The sequence below is a fragment of the Callorhinus ursinus genome, unplaced genomic scaffold (genome assembly GCF_003265705.2).
Source record: "Callorhinus ursinus isolate GAN/ISIS: 27379988/994484 unplaced genomic scaffold, GSC_fseal_2.0 scaffold48, whole genome shotgun sequence".
In the NCBI taxonomy this organism is placed as follows: domain Eukaryota; kingdom Metazoa; phylum Chordata; class Mammalia; order Carnivora; family Otariidae; genus Callorhinus; species Callorhinus ursinus.
The window spans coordinates 2,908,385-2,922,588 of NW_027397110.1; positions in this window are offsets into that span (position 1 = coordinate 2,908,385).

The following is a 14,204-nucleotide window of genomic DNA, read 5'->3' on the forward strand; positions in this document are numbered from 1 at the left end:
TTGGTTACGGGATAAAATAATACTTGGGGTGTATTAGACTCAATAAAATACCCTATGTTTAGGTGTTTTGTTGTTTGTTGTTTTAATTTGACGTAGCCAACGGAAGATGTGAAGTGACATGCACGGCTTGCGCCAGATTTCTCTTTTGTCCCAGACCTGGACCGAGAAGTCAGGTCCTGGCGTTCAAGCCTGCAGTACAGTTTAACTTTCGGGAGTCCGTTGACACCGCTGCCAGTTCTCTTGTGAAACAGAAATCGGGCTGTATGTTTAAGTTTGCCCATGCCTCCTCGCTTACGGTTAGGTAGCATTGATGCAGTTCTTGCCACGTCCAAGGTACTGCACCAGGTGCTCTCTATGCAGTGTGTCGGCCGTGTGCCCACCATCCCCAAAGGCTGGCCCTCCTGGAAGAGCAGAATGGCTCGCTCACCTCTCGGACACTGAGTTTTATACCCTTTCCACAGGTCCTTGTATCCACCCTGCAACGCTTACCTGACTGTTTTGATTGTATCTGTGCCCACAGGTAGCTTGTGAGATACTGCTCTGCGGGGCCTATGTCTTCTGCCTCTGTAAATGTTTGTTGGATGAGTGACAACCATGGGCACTCTCCAGGGATCCCCTTTTGTCACCACAGAAACTCCAGGAATCTTCTCTCTGGGGTGACCTTAATGGGTCCTTGGTGATCCCCAGCTGACATATCCTCAGTCGATCCTCAGGGCTCCTTTGCTGCACAGCCTGATGACCTCGTCCGGGATCCTTTCCTTACGTGGCCTCAGGGTGTCTCCAGAGATCTCTCAAAGTTTCAGTGGATCCTCAGGGACTCCTTCCTCACACAGCCTCAGGCAGTCTCCTGAGCTTCTCTCCTAGTGCAGCTCAGGAAGGCCCCAGGGACCTCTTCCCAATATACAGCCCCGAGGCCTCAGAAATCCTCCTCAGAGACTGGCTCCTAACAGCCTCCGGGGTCCCCTGTGGACATCACTGGGGACCTCAGGGGTTCTCTGCAGCTCTTCTGGCTCATTGCAAGAATCAGTGAGGTGACAGCAGGACTGAGGATGGTGGAAGTAGAATTCACAGAGAAATAACGGACAGTAGTTAGTGACTGGCTGGATGCAATTACAGCATCTTAGACGGGTTGTCCCTATAGCTTGAGGATGCCTTCCTGCCTCGAGTCTCCTGGGGAAAGGAGCAAGACTGACACCAAGATTGATGAAGGCTTCAGGACCCACTGAGCAAAGGGTCAGCAGTGCCAGTCACAGAAACAGGAGAGCAAGGGGTCAGCCTGTTCGCAGCCTGCGTTTATGGTTGGTTTAGGATGACCTGGGGCGAGGTCACGGATGGAAGGCCTCAGCCAAGCACGAGGTGAGAGGACAGATTGGTCTCCAGGCGAGGGGATGGGAGGATCTGCCGGGGCAAGGTCGCTGGAATAGGCCAGCACCATGGGCGACATAATCAAAACACAAACCCAAGAAGAAGCAATCCCCAGAAATGGACTTTGGCCGGGGGGCTTGGTAAGGGTAGGATGTAAAAGGAGCGTTTGGTAGAAGGCCAGGTGTATAAACTGAGGTGTAACATATGTAGAGTCTGGGAATGGGATCTCTGCAGGCATCAAACAGGACAGATGCATGAACCAGAATGAATGAGTGGAGCGCTTTGTGTTCATTTGAGCAACAAATAATTTTTATTTATTTTTTTAAAAGATTTTATTTATTTGAGAGAGAGAATGAGAGAGAGAGAGCACGTGAGAGGGGGGAAGGTCAGAGGGAGAAGCAGACTCCCTGCCGAGCAGGGAGCCCGATGCAGGACTCGATCCCAGGACTCCAGGATCATGACCTGAGCCGAAGGCAGTCGCTTAACCAACTGAGCCACCCAGGCGCCCCTATTTAATTTTTTAAATTTATTTATTTGAGGGGGGAGAGAGGGAGAAGCACACTCCCCGCTGAGCTGGTAGCCTGACGCAGGGCCCAATCCCAGTACCCCAGGATCATGACCTGAGCCAAAGGCAAATGCTTAACTGAGCTGCCCAGGTGCCCCAACAAACAAGAAGCCTACTTTCACTAAGATTTAAGCTAATGGAAATTAAATCCAAGGACATGCCATTTCACACATAACAGATGGGCTAAAACTTAAAAATCTGTCAATGCCAAAATTGACAAGGATGTGGATTTGTGAGCGGTGCAGAATGAACTGATTCACTGCTGGTGGGAGTATAAATTGGTTTAGTGATTCTCAACAGCCATCTAGCAATTTCTAGTAGTTAGGGATGCATATACTCTACAACCCAGGAATTGCACCCTTGTTGTGTACCCTAGAGCAGCTTGCCCAAGTGTGCAAAGACAAGAACATTCACTGCAACATGCTGCTACTGCTGGCAAGGGGGAAGGTCATAAAGTCATCTCTAGGAGAATTGATAAATGATACACAGCTATCCAATAGGATGCTATATGGTAACAAAATGAATAAATTAGTCACATATATCAACACAAATGAATTTCACAAGGTTAAATGAAAAAAAGTTGAATGTGGATGCATGTGCTATTTAATTCCATTCTTTTAGAGTAAAAAAAAAAAATGCTAAACACTAAATTCAGGAGAGTGGTTGCCTCTGGGTATTGGTGGGGACTTTGATCAGTAAGTAAGGAAGTCAAGGGGCTTCAGTTTTATGATTATGCTTTATTTCTGATGGCAGAGGGAGTGTATGCTGCCATTGTTATATTATTTATGACTTCTCCCATGTATAAAATGTTTGATTACGGACCTCTTACCGCTGTGTCTGTGAGCACACTCTTGGAAAAGGATGAGACAATGAATGAGCAGCGTTCACTGAGAGGCGTGGAGGGGTCAGGACAATTGAGAAGACCTGTGACTGCAGTTTAAGGCGAGCGGGCAAGATGGGACAAGATGCAAGGAGTGGCTCCAGGGAGAGGGAGCATCACAGCTGCAGCAGGAAGACAAAAGATTGGAGCGCTGGGTAACAGGTGAGTCTCGGGCATGGCTGCAAGCGATGTAGGTCAGGTTCCCCGAGAGACAGATCCTTGCGTGCAGGCAGCTTCTTGGGGAGGCGAGGTTGAACGGTGAGGGGCCACCTGGAGAGATGTCCTGAATTGAGACCAGAGGGTGGAGCCTTTGCACCATGCACAAACCAGCCATTGCATGGCTGCCCCCTGGGAGGGGGGCCCTGCAGCTGCAGGCAGCTCCTCGGAGGGACTTGTCTGAGCCATCTGCAGCCAGCACTCCCGGCCACGGAGGAAATGAGAGCCTTAGTCCCAAGGAGCGGATCTTGGCAGCACATCATAGTGCTGACTGCAGTCCACCTTGGCACCACTCGGATGCAGGAGCGTCACAGGGGTCACCATTGGAAGAACATCTCTAGGATTCTGCCTGCTTCCTTTTGTGGAAATTTACAAGAGGAAGGTTGACCCAGTCTCGGAGCCACAGCGGTCAGTCATCCCATCCCCCGCCCCCCCCCACTTCCTTTTCCTCTGCTCTTGCCCACTGTAGACTCCCTCTTCTGTTCTGGATGAGCTACCTGGTGGGGTGACCCAGACTCTCATCCTAGAGGCTTCAGACCCTCGATCATCACACCGTTCTCAGACCATGGCTGCGGTACTTGTCCACATGCCATCAAAATTGGGCAGAGAAGCAGGTTCGTGTAGGTGTCAGACGTGTTCTCCCCTGGCCCCACTGGGCAGTAGCATCCCTACCTCCTCTGGTGGCCACAGAGAGACCCTATCCTTCGCCTGGCTAGTCTGCTGGCGCAAGAAGCCATGACTCGACATTGAACCAGACTCTTACCACACCCTTTCTGGCAGCATTCCCCCTCTGGGGCTCGGGACTTCTAGAAAAGGCCAGAATTGTGGGAACAGGAAACCTCTGAGAGTGATGTGAGCGGATCCAGTCCTGCCTTCAGCCCCTGCTTCCCACACCCAGGTCTTTACTTAGAGGGGACACAGCGTCAAGTAGGGCGCCCCGACTCAGGGGCTATAAACTCTGAGCTGAAAGGCAGCTTAATTGCTCTGTTGGGCCAGCAGCTTCTGGGCAGTGTGGTATATGTTGGAGGACTGGTGGGTCCCCCAGCCACGGGCTCACCGCCACCACCTCCTTCGCTGTAAGTGGGTCCCCTGGACCAACACAAGTTTGTGCAGAGCCTCTGGTTGCCGGATCAGACTCCCTGAAGCCCACACACAGGGTACAGGTCCGTGAATCACTGGGTCTTATCGCCTCTGCTCACATCCCCTGTGACTACCCTACGCACAGGGGATGCCAAAGAGTGTAGTCTGCCTGGGCATCCATTCCCAGTGAAACGGCTGAGTTCTCTTACTGAAGAACGGTGGGGTGGATATTGGTGGACAATAGCAGCACCTCCCACACTCACAAAGTGTGCAATCAGCTCCCAGCACCTAAACCAAAGAGGAAAGACGGGCAGCGTGGGGTATGTCAGCCTCCTATGTCAGTGTGGACGTGTAGAATCCATTGCTGCTGGAGTGAGGCTTGGGAGCAGAGTCATGTCCCTCCACACCTGTTTCATGGCTCAGGCTGGGTCTTCTGTCTCCCTTCTCTCCAACTCACCAGCGTGCCCCCAGGTCCAAGGCTTACCTCGGATGATGCCTTCAATGGAAAGTAACAGGACGCTGGACTAGCAGCACTTTAAACTTCGTTTTCTGCCCCCAAAAAGGCCAGAGGCAGGCGGCTGTTGTGATGTTCTATTGGCTGAGTCGCTGGGTGATGTAGGGGACGCTGGGGGGCACACTCCCCCAGCACCCAGGTACCCAGTCCCCACTGCAGGGAGTGCTGGTCCTGCCCACACCCAGCCAAGGGCTCCCTGGGAACCATCTGTGCTGCGTCCAGGGGAGCGACTCACCCCCAGGCCAGCCCACATCCAGTGACTGGCCGGTGTGAAGAGACAAAGACCTAGCCCCCTGTCCTCGACTCACGCTGTCTCTGAAGGGCTGTCCCAGCTCCAGGCTCTCCAGGTGGGGTGGATCAGACAAGGTCATCGTGCCTGCTTGTGGCTCCACCTCTGCTCGTCCCGTCCTGCCCCATGGCCCTCACTCTCTCACAGGCATGGCTCCCAAGTGCATCCTCAGTATAGCCTGGTATGTGCTACTCAGGGTTTCCCAGGGAAACAGAACCAAGTGGTGGGGGGGGGGGTTGTAAATGGAAATTTATTATGAGGATTTGGTTCACACAATTATGGAGGCTGAGAAGTCCCACAACCCCGCACCTGCGAGCTGGGGAGGCAGTGGCTATAAGCCCAGTCGGAGCGCAGAGGCAGATGAGCTAAATCCCACCCCAAGCTGTGAGGCAAAAACCAGACAAATTTCTCCTTCCTTCCTCTCTCCTGGTATTCAGGCCATCAGGAAGTGTCTGAGGCCCACATGGGGACGGGCCGCTTACTTTTCTCTGAGTCTACCAATTCAAACTCAAATTTCATCTGGGAACACAACGCAGATACACCCAGAGTGGAGTTTAATCCTGGCACGCCATGGCCAGTCGGTCAAGGAGACACATAAAATGACCCATCACCCAATAAACCTCCTACAGGGCATTTCCTCAAATCCACTGGCTCAGACGAGACAAACGCAACCAAGCCCAGGCGTGCTGCCTCATGATCACAATATGGTGTCACAGCTCCCATCTGTCACGTGCTCATGCCAGTGTCCCAGCCAGACAGGGAGGGAAGGAGGCCTAAGGAGAAAAAGAAAAACACCTCTCCAGAAGTTCTGGTTTATCCAGGAAGGGCAGTCCCCCGGGCGGCTTCCTCAGGAGCCAGAACTAAGTCAGACACAGGAGGAGAAACCAATCGCTAGGGAGAACGGGCTGCTGGCTTGGACTCATTAGAACGTCCCCTCCGGGGCCCGAGGACAGGTTGCTTCCCATCCCAGCAATAGGTCTCAGCCCACTATGGATTCAGGCTGCCGTTTGCAGGGAGGCGGGCAGATCGGCTGGGGAAGTGGTGGGTCAGAGCCGGTGGAGATGGGAGAAGCCGGGAGGCACTGGGGGAAGGTGCCCAGGGCAAGCGGGGCCCTGAGCGTCACCTAGAACTCAGAAAACAGAGCCTCCCTGCTCCACGGGAGGCCTGCTTCTCCCTCTCCCACTGCCCCTGCTTATGTTCCCTCTCTAGCTGGCTCTCTCTCTGTCAAATAAATAAATAAAATCTTAAAAAAAAAAAAAAGAAAGAAAGAAAGAAAGAAAAGAAAACAGAGCCTCCACGCCTGCTCCTAGTCCCACTCCCACAGCTCTGCAGCACACCGACCTTGGCCACCCCAAACATTAGGGGGCCCCCAGCTGCCTCTGCGCAGCAGTGACAGGAGACAGGAACAAAATGAGACCACCGACAGAAAGAAGGAAGAGGGGCGTGCCCAGCCCCTAGGCGCTGCAGGTCACCCTTCAGTCACCGAGTCCTGACGCAGCACCCTGTCCCTGCCAGCCCTCCTCTGCCCTCCACCTTTACAGACAGCTGGGGGGAGTGACCCCCCCCCCAGGGAGCCTGCTCCGTCTGAGTGAGGCCTGCACATCTGGAAGGTGCGATGCTCTCTCTGCTGTGGGGTCAGATGTAGCCTCTCGTGGCCAAGTGACCTCAGACTGAGTTACCCACTGAGCATTAACAACTCCTGCCTTGAAGAGGGAAAAGGAAACAAATCCTAATACATAATGACCCATAGCAATACAGGGGCCCTAAAATCTTATCAAACTTCAGTCCATCCGCCTCTGGTCAGTTCCAAGGACTGGGATCCAAAGCCAAAATTCTTATGAATGGGGAGAATTTAAACCAGAAATTTCTGTCTCCGAGCAAGAGGGCATGGGATTCGGCCTAACCACCCCAGCCATCCATCATCTGATGGTCTCCACCATGGGGGTCTGGAAAACAAAGGCCTCACTGGTGAAGTACCAGGCCCGTGCACCGGGCTGCAGACTGCATTGCGTCCCAGATGCACCCCACAAAAAGAGGGCACACCCTCTTGGCCGGAGACATGCTTCTGGGAAGCTGCTTGAGACAAGCCTGGGGCAGGGCTGGGAGTCCTCTCTCTCGGCCCCTGCCCCAGGATTTCCCTGCTAACTCACCCACCCACCTGCTCAGCTCTCATTAGCTTGGCCTGGAGCAAAGTCTTGGTTTTCTTGACCTCCGGCCATCCTGGAGGGCAGAAAGGATCTCTTCTTAGCCAAGTTAAAGTTTCAGGCTTCTCTGCGTTTGGATGGGCCAGCTTCAGGCTTACGATGTCCCGATGCATCTCTCGGGAGCTTGCTGAGTGAGCCACCCCACCTATGGAATGTGAGGGCTCCAACCGACTTCCCGGATAGCCTGCGCCCCTGAGTAAAGGGGAGACAGTTATGTTTGTACTGGTCTCTCAGGGCTGCTGGAGCAAATGACCACCAACTAAGTGCTGACAACAACTCAGCTTGTTCTCTCGCAGTCCTGGAGCTCAGAAGTCCAAATGCAGGTTCGCAAAAGGGCTAACATCAGGGTGTAGGCAGGGATGCCTTCCTTCTAGAGGCTCCAGGGGGGACATGCTTCCTTGCCTTCCCAGCTTCCAGCGGCCACCCACTGTCCCTGGCTTGTGGCCTCTGCCTCCATCTGGAAAGCTCCGGCCTCTGCCTTTTCTCCCTCTAGTTCCTCCCAGACGCTTCTCACAAGGAACTGCTCAGATCATCCAGCACCACCAGCCGCTCTCAGGGCCCTCAACTTAATCACGCAAGCTCCCTTTTGTCATATGAAGTAACATTCACAGGTTCTGGGGTAGCATGCAGAGATCTTTGGAGACCATTATTCAGCCGACCATGGTATTTCATGACATCGAGCAAAAGTTCCCCATTTTCCTCCATGAGAGACGGTCCTCCTTCCTGCCCCCTCCCTCACTCAATTCGGCCATGTCTAGAGTTTAGGGTCTCCCCCTAGCCACATCCCACTTCCTAGGACTGAATTCTGCATGAGTTAGGATGTTGGCAGTTGCAGGAACGAGAAAATCCAGCTGAAATGGCTGACATTTTAGGAAGTTCTCAGTTTATGCAGCTGAACAAGCCCAGAGGTGAGTGGAAGTCTGGAACAATAGGATGATGGCCCCTAGAGGTCCCAGGATACTTCTGTGTGCCACCTGGACCATGTGCCTACCCCTGAACCAGTCACCGTGGCCAGGAAATGCCACACTGGCATGGTCTACACCAAAGGGGTGATGGGAGTCCATCCTTCCAAATATTGTGGCTGCTACCCAACAAGGGGGATGTGGTGTGGATGCTGGGGAGGAACCCCAATGGCTACTGCACCACCCAAGGTAGGAGCCGTGTTGACAGACTGATTGATTTGATGGCCTAAAAATGTTGACTTATTTGTCAATAATAACCATGACTAACACAGTGTGAATATATGGAAATGATATAAATATGGAAGTAAAAGGGGCTCCTGGATGGCTCGGTCCGTTGAGCATCCCCAACTCTTGATCTCAGCTCAGGTCTTGATCTCAGGGTCGTGAGTTCAAGGCCCGGCATTGGGATCCATGCTGCATGTGGTGTCTACTCAAAAAAATAATAAATAAATAAATAAATAAATAAATAAATAAATAAATAAGGAAGTAAAAGATCCCAATAGGAAACAGTCCAATTTTAAAAATTAAGTGTACGGGATGCCTGGGTGGCTCAGTCAGTTAGGCGTCTGCCTTCGGCTCAGGTCATGATCCCAGGGTCCGGGGATGGAGCCCTGCATGGGGCTCCCTGCTCAACGAGGAGCCTGCTTCTCCCTCCCCCACTGCCTGCTGCTCTGCCTACTTGTGCTCTCTCTCTCTTGCTCTCTCTGTCAAATAAAAAAAATCTTTAAAAATAAATAAATAAATAAATAAATAATAAAAATAAAAAATAAAAATTAAATGTATTTTTTAAATGTTTGAGGAAATCGTTCACAAGACATATTAAAGAGGCAAGGCAAGTGGTAAATGAACAAATAAAAATGGGACTTTTAGCAATTTTTACAAATAAGAAAATCAACGAAACACCATTTACGGGCAGACCGGCAAAGATGAAAACAGACGGTAGGAGCGAGAGCGAGCATCACATCTGTGTGGCCCAGTGTGACCAGAAGCGTCTAAAGCCCTGACCACACGTGCGCTTCGACCCTGCAATTGCCCCCATAGGAATCATCTTAAGAAACTGGTGGGTAGGGCGCCCGGGTGGCTCAGTCGTTAGGCGTCTGCCTCCGGCTCAGGGATCGAGCCCCACGTCTGGCTCCCTGCTCCGCGGGGAGCCTGCTTCTCCCTCTCCCACTCCCCCTGCTTGTGTTCCCTCTCTCGCTGTGTCTCTCTCTGTCAAAAAATAAATAAAATCTAAAAAAAGAAAGAAAGAAAGAAAGAAACAGTCGGGTAAGTGAACCAAGGTACATGCCCATGGGGCTCTCCACGGTACGGCGAACAGTAGGAAACTGGCAGACATCTGAATGTCTGAGTGTAAAGGAAACTCCGAAGTGAGGCATGAGACCGCCGATGTAACACAATGAATGCCGCCTTTAAAAACGAAGACGTTGATCTGCACTTTCTTTCTTTCTTTTCTTTTTTAAGATGTATTTATTTATTTATTTGGACAGAGAGATAGAGAGCATGCGCACAAGCAGGAAGCGAGGCAGGCAGAGGGAGAGGGACAAGCAGACTCACCGCGGAGCAGGGAGCCCGATGTGGGGCTGGATCCCAGGACCCTGGGATCATGACCTGAGCCGAAAGCAGACGCTTAACTGACTGAGCCGCCCAGGCGCCCCTGCACTTTCTTTTTATAGAGAAAAGTGGATGGCTAAATGGAAAAGGCAGGTGACAACCTTTGTTGGAAAAAGTTTTACCTGCAGACCTGGAAGAAAAATTCTAGAAGGGCATCGCATCAGTTCCGGTGCTCCCAGATGAAGAAAACATAATTCAGCTGATTAAAACAACACAGGGGATTGATGGGGTCAGTGCTGGGCGAGTCCGTGTAGGAGAAAGCCTTGCACACAGCTCAAGCCCACCTGCAGACACATTTCTCTGCAGTGTTCTGGATTCTGTGCCCCTCGGTGCAGAGACCTGGTCCCCCCAGGCCTCTGGCCGCAGGGGCTGCGGGCTTCCTGCTCCTTTCTCCTCTGGGAGAGTGGGAGTCTCGCTTCCCAGAGCTTCCCTCTGAGTGAGAAGGCCCTCACTGCCCACCTGAGACTCAGATCACTTGCTAACCTAAAGCAATCGCTCAGTCAAGGCCGAGAGCCTTAGTCTGGAGGCACTGAAATGCCTATGCTGTTTGCCTCCGGGTGGAGGATGACAGGAAGCCGTGTGTTCGGAAATAATGTTAAGAAACTCACAAGTATCTGTCCAGGCTTAACTTTAACGTATCATGTGACCCATGTCATTCCAGTAAAAGTCCCTCCGCCTGATTCCAGTCATTCCTTTTATGAACTTTGGGAAAGGTCTATTGTTTCTTCAGACATTCCTCGCTGGATTTCCTGCGTGTTTTACGTTGACGGGGTTTGAGTATTTTTGCTTCGTATCCAGCCCCCGCCCTGTCAGATAATCTCTTCTTCGTTCCGATGGTTTGTCTTTTCTTTTTTTTAACTTATAAAATAAGTTAAAATGTTTTTATTGTAAAGAAAAGCAAGAAGGCAGGCTGAGATCGCAGAGGGCCTTTCCTGATGAACGTGGGAATCACCGCTGGGTTTCAGGGCTGAGAGAGGTGAGGGCAGGTGTGTGCTCATGCAGGGTGCTCTGGCCGCAGGAGTCCCCTGAGACCACCTCCCAGCGACTCAGCCCTGAGCACGAGTCTCCCAGATGGTTCTCTGGAGCCCCTGCAGTGGGGCCAGAGTTGTCCTGCACCGGAGGGTATGTGGGCTTTGGGATGACAGGGCAGTCACAGGCCTCTTTCCCGTGGGAGAAGCTGCAAGATATGAGCTGGGGAAGGTTGGGAGCACGTTCCCTATGTGTGGAAGAAGGGGCAGCAGACGAGAGACAAGGGAACGGCCTGGATCTGGCCATTCCGGAGTCCCAGCTGTCCCCTACCTATGCAGAGGTCCACCACTCCTACGGTGGCCGTCCTGGGAGCTTGGGCAGCCCACCGGGAGGAAAGCGTGAGGCCGACGCCTGGCAACCTCAGCCAGGGTGGGCTCCGAGACGCGGGCGTGTCAGACTCACGCTGTAAAGCAGTGGTCACAGCTGAGTCGTCGGGTGTGGGGAGGGGGAGAAAAGCCACGCTTCCCTCTCTATTTACCTTCTGGGGAAAGAAGGAAATAAATTAAATTTGCTCATCTTAGATTATGAATTGATGAAATGATAGATAGATAAAATTGCTCATCTTTAGATTATGAATAGATAGATTGATAATCTTTAGATTATGAATTGATAGAGGTACATGCACATAGTTTATAAATAAATATGTACAGGTTTGTGTTCAAAAATCTTTTTTACCGATAGACATGGAGAATAAAGTTAGAAAACTTCTGGTATGGGAGCACCCGCGTGGCTCGGTCATTAAGCATCGATCCTGGAGTCCTGGGGTCGAGCCCCATGCTGGGCTCCCTGCTCCGCGGGGAGCCTGCTTCTCCCTCTGCCCCTCCCCCTGCTTGTGTCCCCTCTCTCACTGTCTCTCTCTGTCAAATAAATAAATAAAATCTTTTTTAGAAAGTTTTAAAAAGAGAAAACGTCTGGTATAAACGGCTCTTTATTTCTACACCATGTTTTATTGCCAGTAAGTAAAAGCCACCTCTTTCCTTCTAAACTGAAAAATGCCTCCTGTACCCTCCTGCCTGCTCAGTGGGCCTGCTCCACTCGAGCCGGGTTACACCTACACTTTTCAGTGTCTCTTGGAAAAGGGTACAGCCTGGCATGCCATTCCCCAAACCCCCATTCCCCAAATACGGCCTGTGCCCGGCCTCGAATGCTGTAACTGCTCCCAACGTGCTTGCTACTTTGCATTGAAGGTTACAAAGTTTTCAGTGCAGAAAGTACTCTTTGCAAAGGCTGACGTCCTGCCCATGCTTCCTCTAAGATGCCAATCCCATCGGCCAGGAAACCATTCCTCCTGGTTCCAAGGTTGGGGTGCACGTTACAGTCCAGAAACTTGGATGGGCTCAGGTGCACAGGGAAGAAAAGCAGTTCGTGCCCTTTGGGCCACAGAAGGGCAGGGACTGTGGCCACCGGAGAGCAAGGCAATACCACAGAACTCCAGGCCAAATTAGCTGTCCTTCATAGCCTGGAAGCTCGTGAACTGCACAAAAATTAAATTCCGGAATCCAGTCGTTATCCACCCAGCTCTGTGACAATAACAACAAGCCCCGAGGTGCACAGGCACGCTGTGGGGTCTGCACTGGCCACTACTACTTCCTGGATGACCTGCAGATATGGCTGGTTCTTCCAAAGGAGGATGGTGGCTGCTCAGCCAGATCTCCCTGGGACACGGCAGGGGGCAGGAACAGCCCTTCTGGGCAGGTTAGGCTCCCTGGTAATGTATCTGAAGACAGACCCTGCTCAAGGGACCAAGCCCCAGGGCAGAGCTGCTGTGAAGTGACCCTCTGGCCCCATCCCACGGACTTCTTCGGCCACGCCTCAGCCCTGGAAAAGGCAAGACCTCGGGGGACAGCCTCAGGCAGCAACTGAGAGGACCTCAGCGCGGAATTCCCCTGTTCACCTCCTTTAGCACACTCAGTCCCTCCGGGCTCTCGCCTAGCTCCCCATGTCGCTCCCGCTTCACACCTTCAGCCCCGTGATCCCACGTCTCCTGCCCCCGCCCGCCCCCCCCCCCCAACCCCGGGCCTTCGGGGCTGGGATCCTCCCAGGCACTAGGGAGCAAGGAGGCTCCGCAGGGAAGCGAATTCCCTCGCTGCAGCGTTTACCAGCCATCTCTAGATGGCGCCGAGCCGAGCAAAGACGGGGGCCACCCTCCGGCCAGGAATGAGCAGAAGCCACAATAGAAGAACGGGTAAGGCTTGCTTGGAGTGGTGCCAGGGCATTTGAAATGAGATGCCTGGACAGAGTCCCAGGAGCCCTGTGGGAGCACGACCTGGGGACACCTGTGCCCAAATCCTCCAGGTCTTCCCAGGTCCGGTAGCCCGCTCTGTGCCCCTGACACAGGGAACCCGAGACTGGGACCACCCCCCGCCCCCGCACTCCTCCAGGCCTTGAACATCAAGCGGTGTGCAGAAGGTGCTGGCCGGCAGGGGCAGAAGCCCAGGCACAAAAGGGGCCCCTGGTGGGGGTCCACGGTGCCAGGCACCCTCCCAACCCATAGGGCTGGCAACACCCCCTGGGCCCCGACGCAGCCTCACTCCTGGTTTAGAGCAGGCTGCACCCGTAACCCAGCCCCATGGCTCCAGCTGCAGGGGTCTCTGGTGGGCGACAACCTCCCCCCCCCACCTGACCTGGACCCAGGGAGAGCGCGCAGGAGGAAGGAGGCAGGAGAATGAAGGGCACCTGCTCTCATTTCAAGCCCCAGAGAAGCTGCTGGTGCGTGACTGGTGGCCGAGGGAGGGCTGCGCCGGTGGGCTCTCAGCCCAGGGTTCTCTCCTTTGAGCTGTCAGAGCCGGGCTGTGGCCGCACGTCCGGCAGCCGCAGGGGCCCCCGGGCTTTCGGGCTCCCGGCCAGGTGCGAGCCTCGCCCTCCCTGCCCTGCTCGCTTCCTTCTTTCCTCGCTCACTCCTGTCAACCACTGACCCCTGATGCTCCCTCACGGCTGCCCGCCTCGGCCACACCTGGCATCCCAGCGACCTGGCATCCTGCCTGAGGCACAGCCAGGCTGCGGGGAGCTGACAGTGGGCCCGAGTCATCACACCCACAGGGACAAGGGGCTGGGGGAGTGTAGGGACTGAAGATTTCAGGGAAATCGGCTGGACAGTGTCTGTGCCTCCCTCCTGCTCGCCACCCGGGACGGCAGTCAGTGCCAGCCTCCTGGAGCCCCACCCGGCGGCCGCAGCACCACACTAATGCCCAGGCCCCGCATCCCCTCCTCTCTCAAGCATCCCCCTGCGTCACAGGCATGGCATCATCACTCACTATAACCTGGGAATGACGCCAGGGGTCGGCCAGAGGGCTGGCTGGGGTCAGGCGGCCCCAACTCCGTGTGACCAGGCACAGCCCAGCCTCTCTCTGGGCCACCTTTCCCATCTGTGAAATGGGGGTGGTAACCACTCTGCCATGCATCTCACGGGTTCTTCTGAATTCCTGCCCCTGCTGTCGGCAGGACCAAAAGACCCCGACTCAGAGGCCACTGGCAGCCGGTGGGGGTGGG